General features: G+C 42.1%; 1 protein-coding gene across 46 annotated transcripts in view; it reads right to left on the bottom strand.

Annotated features, from left to right (window-relative positions):
- The window catches only part of RBFOX1 (RNA binding fox-1 homolog 1), a 2,122,525-nt gene that overhangs the window by 139,911 nt on the left and 1,967,372 nt on the right, over positions 1 to 15,242 (bottom strand). The window lies entirely within an intron of this gene.

Below are 15,242 nucleotides of genomic sequence, written 5' to 3'. Positions count from 1 at the left end.
GGAGGATTTCAGAAACATCTGGCCTCCATCCACAGTGCCAATGCTATACTCCTGAGTTGGAACAACTAAAAATATCTTCTGAGGTTCAAATATTCCTTGGGGGAAGGGGGGGACCGGACAAAATTGCACCAATGGAATCCGCTGACCTAGAGCACATGGTAAGTTCTCATGTAAATATCTGAGGTGTAAATAAATAGGTTTGGTTTTGCTCAGACTGAGCTACAAGACTGCTGACTTCATGTCTCTAGGCCTTCTTGCATATGCATAAAGTAAAGTTTCATCTGTCTGGGACCATTTGGAGTGGGGTAATGGCATCAAAGGCTTTGGGACTGAAGTCCTACCCATAAACAGGGGGCATTATCATTATTTTTTAAAATATATTTTTACTGATTTCAGACAGGAAGGGAGAGGGAGAGAGAGATAGAAACATCATTGATGACAGAGAATCATTGATCAGCTGCCTCCTGCACACCCCACGCTGGGGATCAGGCCCACAATGGGGCATGTGCCCTGACTGGGAATCGAAGAATCGAACCGTGACCCCTGGTTCATAGGTCGACGTGCAACCACTGAACCATGCTGGCAGGTGATCGTTATTATTTTTAAGAGTATCAATAACCACCAGCTTGTGCTCTTTATTCCTGAGGTGATGGATGGGGAGACTTGAGATGCGGCCTGCCCATCACGCAGGGAAGGTTGCAGGAACCTACATGGAAGGGAAGTCCATTAACCTCCAGAGGTGGGTTTCCTGGCAGCACTTGGCAGAGTTTCCCGAATAAGCTCATCACGACAGCAAAGCCAGCTTGGGCTCTGGCCCAGTTCAAAGGCCCCCATTAGGAGGCGGGATGTGTGTCACAGAATTGTTCCTAATAAACAAACTCCCCAGACACCGGCGTAGGTTATAAATGTTAAGAAAACACCACTGGCGCTTTAATCTCCTGCAGATCACTTAGTGCTTCTGCAAAGACCTTAATAAAGAACCCTGGGGCTCCCTCTGCTATAATCGTTCCTAATTCAATGAATAGCTCTGAGCATCCCCAGGCTAATCCTGGTGAAATTGGATTTTGATATCGACCAATCCAGGGATGACTGTTGGAGAGAACAGGCATAGTTGTGTAGAAGTATGCGCCTTTCAGGCCTGGCCCCGCCCCACAGTGTCCTTCCTCTCAGCCTGTGTAGACATGCTGAGTACACCTGTGTGCCACCTGCTGGGGATGACCCACCAGGTATCCGGAGTGGAAGCATCTCTGAGTTACACTCCAGTTCCGTCACTTGCTAGCCTAGCTCCTTAAACCCTCTGAGCTCCAGGTTCCTCAAGCAAGGATAAAAGATTTCCATCACACAGCTGTGTGTGGTTCAGGTTCCTGGTAGCACTGTCGGTGACTGTCACAAGGATAAAGGAGTAACACATGGTCAAGTTGTCAGCACAAATTAGAATTCAGAGAGAAATTAGAGATGTGAAAGTACCGTGTTGAATGTGGGGGTGGAGGGGCAATGATTAGAAATAAAACAAGAATTGTGTCAAATTATGTTTGGTGATGAAAAGCAAATTATGCTGCCCTGAAATACACCTCTGTAAGGATTATTTTGAACTGATTATTTTTGAGAAACAGCAGACACAGGAGAAGCTCTGAAAGCAGAGTGAAGGACATTTACATGTATCAGGGGAATCTGAATTTGGAACGGTGTCTCCTGGGCCAGAAGAGAGCATGACCCTAAGTCACAAGAACTTTCTATCAGTGGAGAAAGCCTGACTTAAGTCTGCATAACAGCCTTACCCTTGTTTAAGGTGCTTTCCCCGTAACCTCCCATAGGTGCCCACCCCTCAACATCTTTTGTCTATAATTGGAGATTGTGTTTAAGGTGGTAGTTTGGGCCATTTCGAGGATTGCTCAGTTTTCCTGGGTAACTCCCATGTATGGAGGAGGTATGCATCTTAATAAACTTCTGTTACTTGTGGGGGTGGGATCTCATGTAAGAACCTAAAAAGGTAGAGAGAAAATTATTTTTTCTCCCCTACATGATGAAATTTAAAAACGCATGTAGTCACAACACAGCACTGGATACAGTTCAAGGATAGTTGGTCAACACTTGAGAGCAACACTAGCCAATAAAATAAAAAGGGAGCCACATCTGCAATTTAAAATTTTCTAGAAGCCATAGAGATAAATGGTGATGGGCAGAGACTGGACTTAGGGTGGTGAACACACAATTCAGTGTACAGATGATGTGTTGTAGAATTGTGTAACTGAAACATGTATAATTTTGTTAACTAGTGTCATCTTTATAAATTCAATAAAAAGGAAAAAATAAAGATATAAAAAAATAAAAAGTTCTAGAACCCATGTTTTAAAATAGTAAAAAGAAACTCTGTGGAGTTAATTTTAAGAATATATTTACTTGAATCAGCCCTAACTGGTTTGGCTCAATGGATAGAGCGTCCGCCTGTGGACTGAAGGGTCCCAGGTTCAATTCTGGTCAAGGGCATGTACCTTGGTTGCGGGCATATCCCCAGTGGGAGGTGTGCAGGAGGCAGCTGATCGATGTTTCTCTCTCATCGATGTTTCTAACTCTATATCCCTCTCCCTTTCTCGCTGTGAAAAATCAATAAAGTATTTTTAAAAAAGAATATATTTACTTGAATCAATTTATCAAAAATATTATTTCAATATGTAATCAATATAAACAATAATTTACATCTTTTTTTTATTTGTTTTTGGACCAAGTCCTCAAAATCTTGCATATAACTTGCACTTATGGCTCATCATCTCCATATGGACATTAAATTTTCATTGGAAATATTTGACCTGTATTTAGGCTTTGAAAAATTGACAATAAAATTTCCAAGATGTTTCACAACATACTTAAAACCTTAAAAGGTGTCTCATAACTGAATTAAGTATCAGTGTTTAAATTTAAATTAAAGTGGAATCAAATCAAACATTCACACCAGCCATATGTCAAGGGCTCAAAAGATGCTTGTGGCTGGCAGAATAATGGCCCTTAGCAATGTTAATGCCCTAATCTGCAGGATCTGGGCATGTGTTACTCTGCACGACAAAGGGGATTCAGGTTGCAGGTGGCATTAGTGGTTAATCAACTGCCCTTGAAGTAGGGAGCTGATCCTGCATTACCTAGTGGGCCAACGGAGTCACCCGGTCTTGGCAAGTGGAAGAGGGAGAGAGACTGCAGTAAGGGTGGGAGAGATGTGACATGAGAAGGACTCAACCCACCCTTGCTGGCTTCCAAATTGGAGGAAGCAGAGGAGCTTGAAGCAAAAAACATGAGGACGGCCTCTGGGAGCCATTAACGCAAAGGAAGGGGTCCTGTGCAGAGGCTACAGCGGTAAATGTAAGCCTGAAAACACCTTGGACTCGCCCTGGGGAGGCTCTTCCAGACCTCTGCCATCTGGAACTGTCAGGCACCACACTTGCGTTGTGTGAGTCACTAAGATGTGGCAATTCGTTGAAACAGCGACAGAAAGTGAACACACGCCCTCATGCCCTCATTAGAAAGCATAGGTACAGAGCAACATTTTCATCAGTTCAGAAAGTTCTGATGGACGTTGTCGCTTTACAGCGGTGGTGTCTTGGGGGGATGGGAGTGGAGAATGGGTTTAAAAGGGAAGAAAGGAAAGAAAAAGGAAGAAAGGAAAGGTCTTCCCTTGGCCAACGGTGATAGGGTGCTTCAAAATGAGGAATATGATTATTTGGGAGTCAACTCTACCTTAAAAGTAAGTAAGTAAGTAATGATGATGATGATGACAATGACGATGATGATGATGATGGAATCAGTGTGGGATATAACTTCCTTGCATGGTATTGTGAGAATGAAAACATACAGCATGGGGCCGGGCCTGCCATGTGGTTGGTTCTACCAGTGGCAGCTGCAACTTGTTGTTACGGTTATTCTTACTATTATTGTCATTGACGGTATTTCTCTTTCGCCTGTAGATAAATTTCTTTAAAAAAAAAATGTATTTTATTGATTTTAGAGAGGAAAGGAGAGGGAGAGAGAGAGATAGAAACATCAATGATGAGAATCATTGATTGGCTGCCTCCTGCACGCCCCCTACTGGGGATCGAGCCCACAACCCGGGCATGTACCCTTGGCCGGAATCGATCTTGGGACCCCTCAGTCTGCAGGCTGACGCTCTATCCATTGAGCCAAACCAGCTAGGGTGCTGTAGATAAATTTCTGAACCTACTTCCGTGCTCATGGACACCCTGACGATTTTATGAAAGCTGTGGACAACTCCCTGGGGGAAATGCACATACGCCTAAATTTTGCATAGGATTTCAGGAAGTTTGCAAACTCCCTGGAGGATGCATGGGCATGGACCCCTGGATAAGCGCACTGCTGTGGAAGGCATTTTCCCCTCCCCTACTCTGCATTGAAATATTTGATACTGAATACTACCACCCACTGACAGCTTATCAACCCAGTGTGGAACCACCTAAGGGGTCTGGGGTAGGGAATTGAAAATAAAATTGTGCTGAGGTCTTTCTGCGAGCCAGGCATCTTGCTGGGTATTTTTCATACCTTATCCCACTGAATTACCTTAACAATTTGGAAAGCTGAAGCTCAGAGAGGTTAGGTGACCCGTCCAAAGTCACACAGCAAAAAGATGGCAGAGCCAGGATTGAACCTAGGATATATAACTCCATGTCTTGGACTCTTTTCAGGGTCAAGGTGAAAAACCTCTGGGAGGCCCAAACAGCCCAGTTCTAGGAGGCAAGTGCAAAGCTCTCTTACAGAGGAATAAGATTCGCTGACATTCTAACTACCTGTGCTCTCGGTCTGGGCTGAGCCAGAATAAGCTCTGTGAATAGGGCCCTATTACAATCAACCAACGAAAAATTAACCAAACCAGGCTGCTTCAGATGCCTCCTTGGAGCTCCTTGAATCCTGTGTTCACCTCCGTTGAACCCTTATTAACCACAGATTTTTAAAAATTATCACTTTACTTATCTGCCTGTCCTATTAGAATATGACCATCCCAAAGACACTATACTAAATGCATTTTCTTTTTAAAAATATGTTTTTATTGATTTCAGAGAGGAAGGGAGAGGGAGAGAGACAGAAACATCAATGATGAGAGAGAATCATTTATTAGTTGCCTCCTGCACACCCCACACTAGGATCAAGCCCACAACCTAGGCATGTGCCCTAACCAGGAATCAGACTGTGCCCTCCTGGTTCATAGGTCAACGCTCAATCACTAAGCCACACTGGCTAGGCCTGAATGCATTTTCGAAGTCTTTCATGGAGCTACATGGTAGGGACTCAGCAACTCTTTACCCCAGCATTCCAGGAAACCTCTCTGGGTCCAGCTTTTTTTGCCCATGAGCATCCTCAATTCTGCCATCCAGGTATCAACACCCAACACCCAAGGAGCGATGCTAATGTAGCACAGTTCCCCCCGTCAGCCTACTGAATATTCAGCATCTTCCCTCTCCCACAGGCTTAATTCTCTACATGCACAAAGCCCTTACTAGTGATAAATAAAAAGTGTACTTTTGAAGTGCCAGCTGCTTCTCCCTTCTCCACCGATTTTCTCCGCAAGAAAAGCTGTGAGTGTCTTTGAGGCATTATTTGATTAAGCTGACAATACGATGTGAGCGATGGTTGAGTACCCCTGCGATGAACTTTGGACCAAATTGATTTGTGTAACGAACACTTGCTCGGTCTCTTCTTGCAGCCTGAATGGCGGTCTTGATTTAGCCCGTAATGCCGGGCGCCAAGTGAATTTGCAGGGCCCACAGTCCCTCTCTCTCAATCTGCAGAGAATAGCAGGAGCGAAGCATGGACCGGCATAATTCAATACATTGTACTATAAGCTCAGAAAATAATATCACAGAGCTCTGCAATATACCTATTTGATTTGATTTGTAAACCTGATAAAAAAGCAATCGAGAAAAGTTCAGGGGGAAAATATATATGTTCTAAGCAAAAAATGTAACTATATTGAATGTGTACAAAGAACCACAGAAAGGGGTGGGGGGAGGTGGAGCAAATCATGCATACTAAATCAACTTCATCCCCTGCATTAGACAATATTGCACACTCTCTATTTAAAATGGAGCAAGATTTTGCAAAGTTATTTTCCATGAAAAATAATAATAACTGTAAGCCCAGGGAATGTGAATTAAAACCCACATCTCGGTTTGCCCGAGATCTTACTACAAAACGGGGCTCATGCAGATGCACTCAGCTTCCTGCTTTTTCATTTTAGCTCAGTAGGCAAACAAATAAGTTAATCACACAGCTTTGGATGTATGTTAATGCCTCCTTCCTCGCTCGAAGGGGCTGATTCCGCAGCCAGGTGACACAGATTTAAGAAAACATCCCATTTCCCTCCACTCGAATGAATTCAATGCCCTGCTGTAATGACAAAGATTCCTCAGACAGAAATAAGGCTGAGGGACAGAGAAGCCCTGATAAATCCCTTGGTTATACTTTTTACTCTTTAAATATACAGGATGAGCATGCAAGGGGCCACGTGTTTAACACATCAGTGAAGGAGATGAACTGCTAAGGTGTCTGTATTAGTCTGCTCTGGCTGCTATAACAACATATCATAGACTGGCTGGCTTAAACCACAGCCATTTATTTCTCACTGTTCTGCAGGCTGGGAAGTGCAAGATCAAGGTGTCTGCATATTCGGTTCCTGGTTAGAGCTCACTTTCTGCCTTGCTACCTTCTCACTGTGTTCTCACATGTGGAGGGAGAATGGGTTCTCTTCATTCTTCTTCTTACAGGATTGCTAATCCCATCGTGAAATCCTGCCCCCATTACCTTATCTAACCCTAATTACTCCACAAACTCCGCACCTCTAAACACCATCACTTTGAGGTTAGGGCTTCACCACATGAATTTGGGGGATGGTGACACAAGCATTCGGTCCATGGCAGTGTCACTGAAGCAGACTTGCAAACACCTAGGACTAAGGAGAGGGACAGGGGTTTCACTGGGCTGGAAGCCGCATGCTCTCTAAGCAGTCATTCAAAATATATGTATTGAGCATCTACTATCAACCAGTCCCTGGGGATATAGCCGGCGGGTTTGGGGATTGGTGTTGGCTTATCAGAGAGCAGAAAAATAAGATCCTATAAAATGCTCTCTCAATATTTCACATTCAAAGTTTTAGTTTTTAGTTCCAGGAATAAGGAGTTGGAAATCACTACTAGTAATAACAGGAAACATTTACAGATTCTGGAACCAAACTATGTGGGTTGGGATTTCGGATCTACCACTTTCTAGCTGTGTGACCTGGAGGATGTTACTTAACCTCTCTGGGCTTCAGCCCCTTCATCTAGGAAAAAAGGAATACTATTATTAGCACCTATCCCAAATAAGTCACTACAGGTAAGTGCCCTTCCTGCCCCATAATTATGATGATGGTCAACATCTAGAGCACCTGGTCGCCACTTCATAAACATTAATTGAACAATTAGCTCTCTGTTAAGCCCTTTGCAGGTATGATATTTTATTGCATCACCTGTGACCCAGAAAAATATTCTATTATTTGTCCCCATTTTATGATAAAAGAACTGAGGTTCATAGGGGCTACCATTAAGAACTTTTTCAGGATGCTCAGTCAGAAGATGGCAGGCAGTGTGGTGGAATGGTTGGGAGTGTGGCTTTGCAGTTTCCTGAGTCTAATTCCTTCATGACATCTAAAGAAGATGCAACAGTTTCTGGCCACCCTTGCGGGCACCCCACTCTTATGGGCACCCCACTCTTGCTACTCGGCAGTGATTCTCTTGCAGCTATCTCCACACCCTATCTTAGCCCCTGGTTTCCTTTAGCCTCCTACCCCAGATCAAGACCCACTTACTCATCAATTTAAAAATAAAGAAAATGTTAATATTTTATAGTGATTCCTCAACTCCATCTAGCTCAAAGATTTTCCCTCCTAACCTATCACGCAAGATTTAATTTAACCAAATGGAAAAATCTACACATTATGCTAATTTTCCAGGCCTGAGAAAACTGCTGAGAGCATAATTTGGTTGCAGAAAATTGGTGATGAATTTAAGCTGGAACTGATCTCAGCCTGGTTCATTTTAAAGCTTCCAAAGTCGGTAAGATTCCAATTCTCTTCCTTGTGCTACAGACCTGCAACCTGACGGGCCTGCAGTGGGTGTGGGGCACCTCCTGCCTCTTCACCAGCACCATGCCAGCCCTCTCAGTGTCTGTGGGAAGAAGCCCATGGGTGGGACCGTATTCCTTCGTCCCTTCTGGGTCTTGTTCTTTTGGGACTAAGGGTTGGGAGAAGGCACAAAAAGACCGAGGAGGCAGAGGATGTCCAATGACTCAAGAGTCTTCCTGGTGGTGGGAAGCAAGTGTCTGCTTTTTCTCTCTCATTGTGCCAGAGCTTTTCTGCCCAGGTGGCTTCTGTGAGTGTGGTGGAGCCTGAGGTGTCCACATGCTGGGGTACCTGGAATAGTCCATCATCTTCCATCACTGCCCAGCGTCCCAAGTCTTTGAGGGTGGTCCTCAATGCTCCGGGCTCTCCTCTTAGACAGGGGTTCCTCCTTCAGCGTCAGGCTTCCTGGACATCCTTAGAACTCCTGTCCTGTCCTCCCAGCTTCACGTTCTTTCAAGAGTCAGGTCAACCCTAGGAAGCGGATGGCAGGTACCCTAACACATGCTCCATGTTAGCTCTTTCTCATCCTGCTGTTTTGGATTCTGCCAGCAAGCCCCCACCTTTATAAAACTCAGATAAGGAGCAGGCATGAGTCTCTATATTAATGACATCCCCATACCCAAGTTCTTTGGTGACATCATTAAGATGAGCCCTCTCATTCGCTAGCTCAGCAAGCATCCAGACCAAATGAGATGGCAGCCCTTTCTTGCTGGACCCCACTCTCCTCTCCTGAGGAGACTCTCTTGCAGCTTTCTGCACACCCCACCTTAGCCCCCTGGTTTTCTTTAATTCCCCATCCCACCCAGAAGTCAAGGCCCAATTTAAATATCAATTCAAAAAGAAAAAAAAAAGTTAATATTTTGTAGTGAATCCTTAAATCCGCCTAGCTCAAAGATCTTTTTCCCCTAACGTATTATGCAAGACTTAATTTAACCAAATGGCAAATCTACACATTATGCTAATTTCCTGGGCCTAAGAAAACTGCTGAGAGCATAATTCGGTTGCAGAAAATTGGTGATGAATTTAAGATGGAACTGATCTCAGCGAAAATCCCTGGATTTTCCTTACTAATTATTGCTTTCTTTATATAAATGCTTGGAACAAAGAGACAAGTACTCTGAGGGTTTTGTTCTAGGACTACTGAGGTTTTTCCAGTATCCACAGAGACATGTGAAGATATCATTCTTTGTGAGCACTAATATGTCTATTCACAGACATTTGACAAAGAATCCCATCTCATAATGTACACAATTTCTGTAAACTGCTGACATGATTCAGATTACTTCTGAGTTCCAAATTCTATTCATCAGTAGGCTCATTTCTCCTGCACTGGTGGGTGGGGAGGGGTGGAAAAATATGCCAGAAAAGGAAAATACTAATAAATATACTGTGGAAATAGAAATGCCTGCATCTCCTTTCTAGTTTGCACCTCACCTAGATAGACAGCCAACTTTTTCTTGAAGGGCCATATAGTAAATAGTTTGAGTTTGGGGGCTGTAATGCCTACATTGTACCTAAAAGCAGCCATAGGTGATACATAAATAAAATGATGAGCATGGCTGCTCCAATAAACCCTTATTTACAAAAACAGACAGTGGGCTATATTTGGCCTGTGGGCCATAGTTGACCATATTTGTTCTTAGAGGAACGCATACTCTGGTTATATACTGTCCTATTTGTTCCTATTGAAATTCCTGCTTGTATAAAGAACATTTGCTGGATGTGAGGGATGAAGGATGAATAAGACATCCTCAGAGAGTCCTTGGGCTCTCCCAGTCATGTAGGGGATGAAATTAATGAACCATACAATCACAAGACAATGGTTGAGTCTCCTGATGGAAGGACCTTTAGATACATAATTCAACAAGAGAGGACATATGGAAAACTTCATGAAGAAAGTCTTATTCATCTAGAAACTCGGCAGTGGTATATTAGCAGGGCTCATGGGCAAACCTTCTGATGGTCTAAAGTCCAATTCTTAAAATGAAGACAGAGAAACACCCACCAGTCCTGGCATTATTTCTCATGTAATTATGTCAGGCAGGCTCTAATGAGAAGAGGGTGAGGCTCAAAGGTAAGATTCGAGTGGTAGACAGGATGCTGTGTGACTGTGGGCATGTCACTCCCCTTCTCAGTCTCCATATCTTCATGTGTGAAATAACAATGACAATACCAGCCCCTTCTTGAGTCAGAGAGAAGCAAATAGGATTAAAACCCAGAAAGTGCTATGACTGTTCTGAGGTGTTGTGCATCTGTAGTCAACCGTTTCCAGTTTTGGGGTTATTCTACTTAAGAAGCAAGTTTGCTCACATAGCAGGTGGAAGCATGGAAACCAGTGTGGCAACCAGAAGACTTTTACTCTGTGGCAGTCCTTCAATTCAGGAGACTTGCATTCAAGTCTAACTTTTGTCACCATCTCACTAGGTCATGTTTCTGGGATGAAATGTACTAAACCTGAACAAATGAAGGCACTGAATGTATTGGCCTTGCAGGTACCATGTCTTAAAATTCAAGGCTCTGAGACTCATGAAGGTTGAGTGCTGTGGGTGGGGTGAAGGACCCTATCTTGAGAGTGGGGGGTAGTTCGTGGTCACCCCTAGCAAAATGCAGGTTTTATAGTCAGAAAGGTAGATAGGTTTGTCTGTGGTTGGAGGTGTAGAGAGATCTGCATGTACTAAATCACATCACCTCTAAGTCACCTGGAGAAGCCTCTTACAATGCAGATTCATGGGCCCTACCCCAAAACTAACCATTAAGAATTGTGGACCCAAGATGAATCATGAATCATTTCAAATAATCCTGATGAGTGACTCTGACGTACACTAACATCTTCAAAGCCAGTGTTTTATACCTCAGGGAGGCAATAGTGTGAGTTTATATTTCTGGACTGAGAAAACATTTGGGGCTGACCTCTAATACCCAGTTATCTGACCTTGGACATGTTACTTCACTTTTCTACACCTTGCCTTCCATTAAAATGGGAATTTGTGAATTCATTCATTCAGAGAATATTGACTGACTACTTTCCATGTGACTGGATAAGAACCAAAACACAAGTGGAAGATTAAAGCAGGAATGTATGCACAGTGCTTACCAATGACTGAAGCATTTTGTAAGCACTGAGTAAACACTGGTCATGGATGCCCATTAACTACTTTCCCTACGCACCTTCCAAAAGCAAAGCCATTGTGTAGAGGACAAGTCCCAAGCCTGAGGTTAGACCTCTTGTGTATCAGGGTTTGCACACAGCCATTGGATGACTCTTGATTTGAAGGGCATGCCGTCTCCCTGAATTAAACCTCTACCTAGTCCTGGCTGGTGTGGCTCAGGAGAGCATTGTCCCAATATCTCAAGGTTGTGGGTTCAACCCTAGGTCAGGGTACATACAAGAATCAACCAATGAATGTGTAAATAAGTAGAACAACAAATGGATTTCTCTCTCTCTCTCTCTCTCTCTCTCTCTCTCTCTCTCTCTCTATCTCAAAATGGTAAGTAAAAGAAAAAATTAAAGAAAAGGAAAAAAAGAACTTAAAAGAAGAAAAGAGATGTTTATATTTTTAAGGTGGGTGGGGTTTGGATGGAAGAGGGGGTGGAGGCAGGTGATGTTTCAAATGGTTTCTCTACTGAATCAAGCAAGACCTCAGATGTGCCCGGGTTTTGCTATGATGTTATATATATGGAGAGAGAGAGAGAGAGAGAGAGGTATAATATATACATCATAATACAATCACAAGGTTGAACTCCAAAGCAGATGGAACATTCCGATGGGGAGGCTCACCGCTGACTGATTTGATGCTTTCGATCTTTTATATTGAATTTGAGATTACAAGCCTACTTTTCCATTCAGCCCTGCCCTGCAGCTTCCCCAGCATTTGTTATCTTTGCCTGAACCTTTCAGGAAAGGCCTCTGAACCGTCCTCCTACACCGGCTGTGAGGGAAATGGGATTACTGCCTTCTTCTTTAACACAGAGCAAGGCATACTTCATTGAAGGGCAAAATAAAATAAAATCTTGGACTATTTTTATTCAGCTTATGAAAAAACTATTTTAAGATGAGTAACAGTGGAGTTTATTTAGCATAACTGCCATGAGCACTGACTAGGAATATGAATGCCATCTACATTTTTCAGATGCCTATCACATTTTATGTTACTTTCATGCACTTTCTTTAAATGTGCTCTCCAAAAGGCTTATGGCACTGGCTCAGTAATTTCACTGTTGCCCCGAGATCATTGGGAACTCTCTAGAAATGCACATTCCAGGGTCCCAGGACTTGCAGTGCTGATTTGGGCAGTGTGGGGTGGCTCCAGGGTGCTGCAGCCTGCTCAGAACTATCCGGGAGAGCCCACCGCTGACGTCAGGGATATTGTGAGCCTGTTGCTAGACACAACGTTTAATAAAAGTAAATGGCATAAACCCACAAATATATATATGTATGTTATAAATATATTATATAACAAATATAATATATATAAACCCACATATATATATATTTTATATATATATGGATTAAGCATTCAAAATTCACCATTTCCTAATTATTTTAATACATTTTACTTTTATCTGTATACTCTTGGGGTTTTTCCTGGTTTTGTACCTGAATGGTGAAACTACTGTACAATGATGTGCTACGTTTAAGAAAATGCTGACCAAGATTTAGAAAAGCCAGTCCCTGGAAAAGTCATATTCTGGTTATTTTTCCAGTTGATTAAAAAATTATCCTTTACAATAAGGCAGTGCCAAGTATTGCTGAAGGTCTAGACTCTGAAATCAGAAATATCTGGGTCCTAGACCTGGCCCCATGACTTCTGTAAATTAGTTAACCTCCATGAAACCTTTATTACCTCATCTGTAAAATGAGTTTTTATTACTTGCTTTGCAGACTCATAGTAAACAATAAAGTAAGATAATATTATTAAGTGTGTAGCATTGAGCCTGGCTCCTGATAATTGTTCAATAAATGATAGGTGTTTGATGATGAGGTGATGGTGATGATGGTGATGGTGATGGTGATGATGATGGTGATGATGAATGTGATGTGCTCTTAATAGAGGCATTTAGGAGAAATCATTTAAACTCATGAAAACAGTTGATGGATATTAAACTAACTTGGTAATCTCCAATGCAGAATGATCTAGGGAAAAAATGTACTATCCATTTCAACTTCTTCATTTAAATAATTTTATCCAAACAATAATAATGAATGCTAATATTATAATGGCAGCACATACTACTTTACATTGATTACATCACTTATTCTCATGTCACTTCCATGAAGTTGGTGCTAGAATTGTACCCATTTTAAAGATGAGAGAACTAAAGCTCAATAGAACTAAAGTGGGTCCTAGAATGAAGGCCTTGAGCTACAAGCCAGTGCTCTCCCACTAATGCCATACAGCCTTCTTGGGAATGAGACTCTTTCTCCACAAGGGATTGTTGAAGCTGAAAACAAAAATAGACCCAGGAATGGGAAACTGAAAGTACACACTTCATATTAAGTTACTTAAGAAAAACTCACAATACCCCAGAATTAACTATGACTTTTGTGGGAAATAATATGTTCCTTAAAGTTGTGTTGAATGGTATTGCCTCCCCAGAAAAATATTTGAATTCCATGAACAACTGACTCCATGATTATGCTGATTCTAACCCTTGAGTACCACAGTTTTAATGAAAAGAGACAAAGTATGTCATTCTGTCCCACAGTCTGATATAAAAGAAACAGGACTGGGTGAGCATCAGGAGATCCAGGTTTGGATCCTGGCTCTGAGTTTTGGCTGAGAGCAGTATGACTTTGGGCAAAACTTGAAACTTCTCAGAGCCCCCAAAATGATTGTAATAATGCTTAAATTTTAGGATGTCATGAAGAGTCTACAGAACCACATATTTATTTTTTTAAAATTTAATAAATCTTTATTGTTCAGATTATTATAATTGTTCCTCTTTTTTCTCCCATAGCTCCACTCCACCCGGTTCCCACCCCACCCTCTGCCCTTACCCATCCCCCCACTGTCCGCATCCATAGGTGTACGATTTTTGTCCAGTCTCTTCCTGCACCCCCACACTCCTTTCCCCCTGAGAATTGTCAGTCCACTCCCTTTCTATGCCCCTGATTCTATTATACTCACCAGTTTATTCTGTTCATCAGATTTTTTTATTCACTTGATTTTTAAATTCATTTGTTGATAGATATGTATTTGTTGTTCATAATTTTTATCTTTACCTTTTTCTTCTTCTTCCTCTTCTTAAAGAATACCTTTCAGCATTTCATATAATACTGGTTTTGGTGGTGATGAACTCCTTTAGCTTTTTCTTATCTGTGAAGCTCTTTATCTGATCTTCAATTCTGAATGATAGCTTTGCTGGGTAGAGTAATCTTGGTTGTAGGTTCTTGCTATTCATCACTTTGAATATTTCTTGCCACTCCCGTCTGGTCTGCATAGTTTCTGTTGAGAAATCAGCTGACAGTCGTATGGATGCTCCCTTGTAGGTAACTAACTGTTTTTCTCTTGCTGCTTTTAATATTCTCTCTTTGTCTTTTGCTCTTGGCATTTTAATTATGATGTGTCTTGATGTGGTCCTCTTTGGATTCCTTTTGTTTGGGGTTCTCTGTGCTTCCTGGACTTGTAAGTCTATTTCTTTCACCAGGTGGGGGAAGTTTTCAGTCATTATTTCTTCAAATAGGTTTTCAGTATCTTGCTCTCTCTCTTCTTCTGGCACCCCCATAATTCTGATGTTGGTACGCTTGAAGTTGTCCCAGAGGCTCCTTACACTATCTTCATATTTTTGGATTCTTTTTTCTTTTTGTTTTTCCGGTTGAGTGTTTTTTGCTTCTTTGTATTTCAAATCTTTGACTTGATTCTTGTGATCCTCTAGTCTGCTGTTAGGTCTCTGTATAATATTTTTTATTTCAGTCAGTGTATGCTTAATTTCTAGTTGGTCCTTTTTCATATCCTCGAGGATCTCGCTAAATTTATTGGCCTTTTCTAGAAAATTCTTGGAAAACCTTATAACCGTGGTTTTGAACTCTATATCCAGTGTTTTGCTTTCCTCCATTTCTTTCATTTGTGACCTGTTTCTTTGTCTCCAC

The sequence above is a fragment of the Plecotus auritus genome, assembly GCF_963455305.1.
Source record: "Plecotus auritus genome assembly, chromosome: 7".
Taxonomy (NCBI): Eukaryota; Metazoa; Chordata; class Mammalia; order Chiroptera; family Vespertilionidae; genus Plecotus; species Plecotus auritus.
The sequence above is the reverse complement of the archived record's forward strand: the minus strand, read 5'-3'. Positions and strand labels throughout refer to the sequence as shown.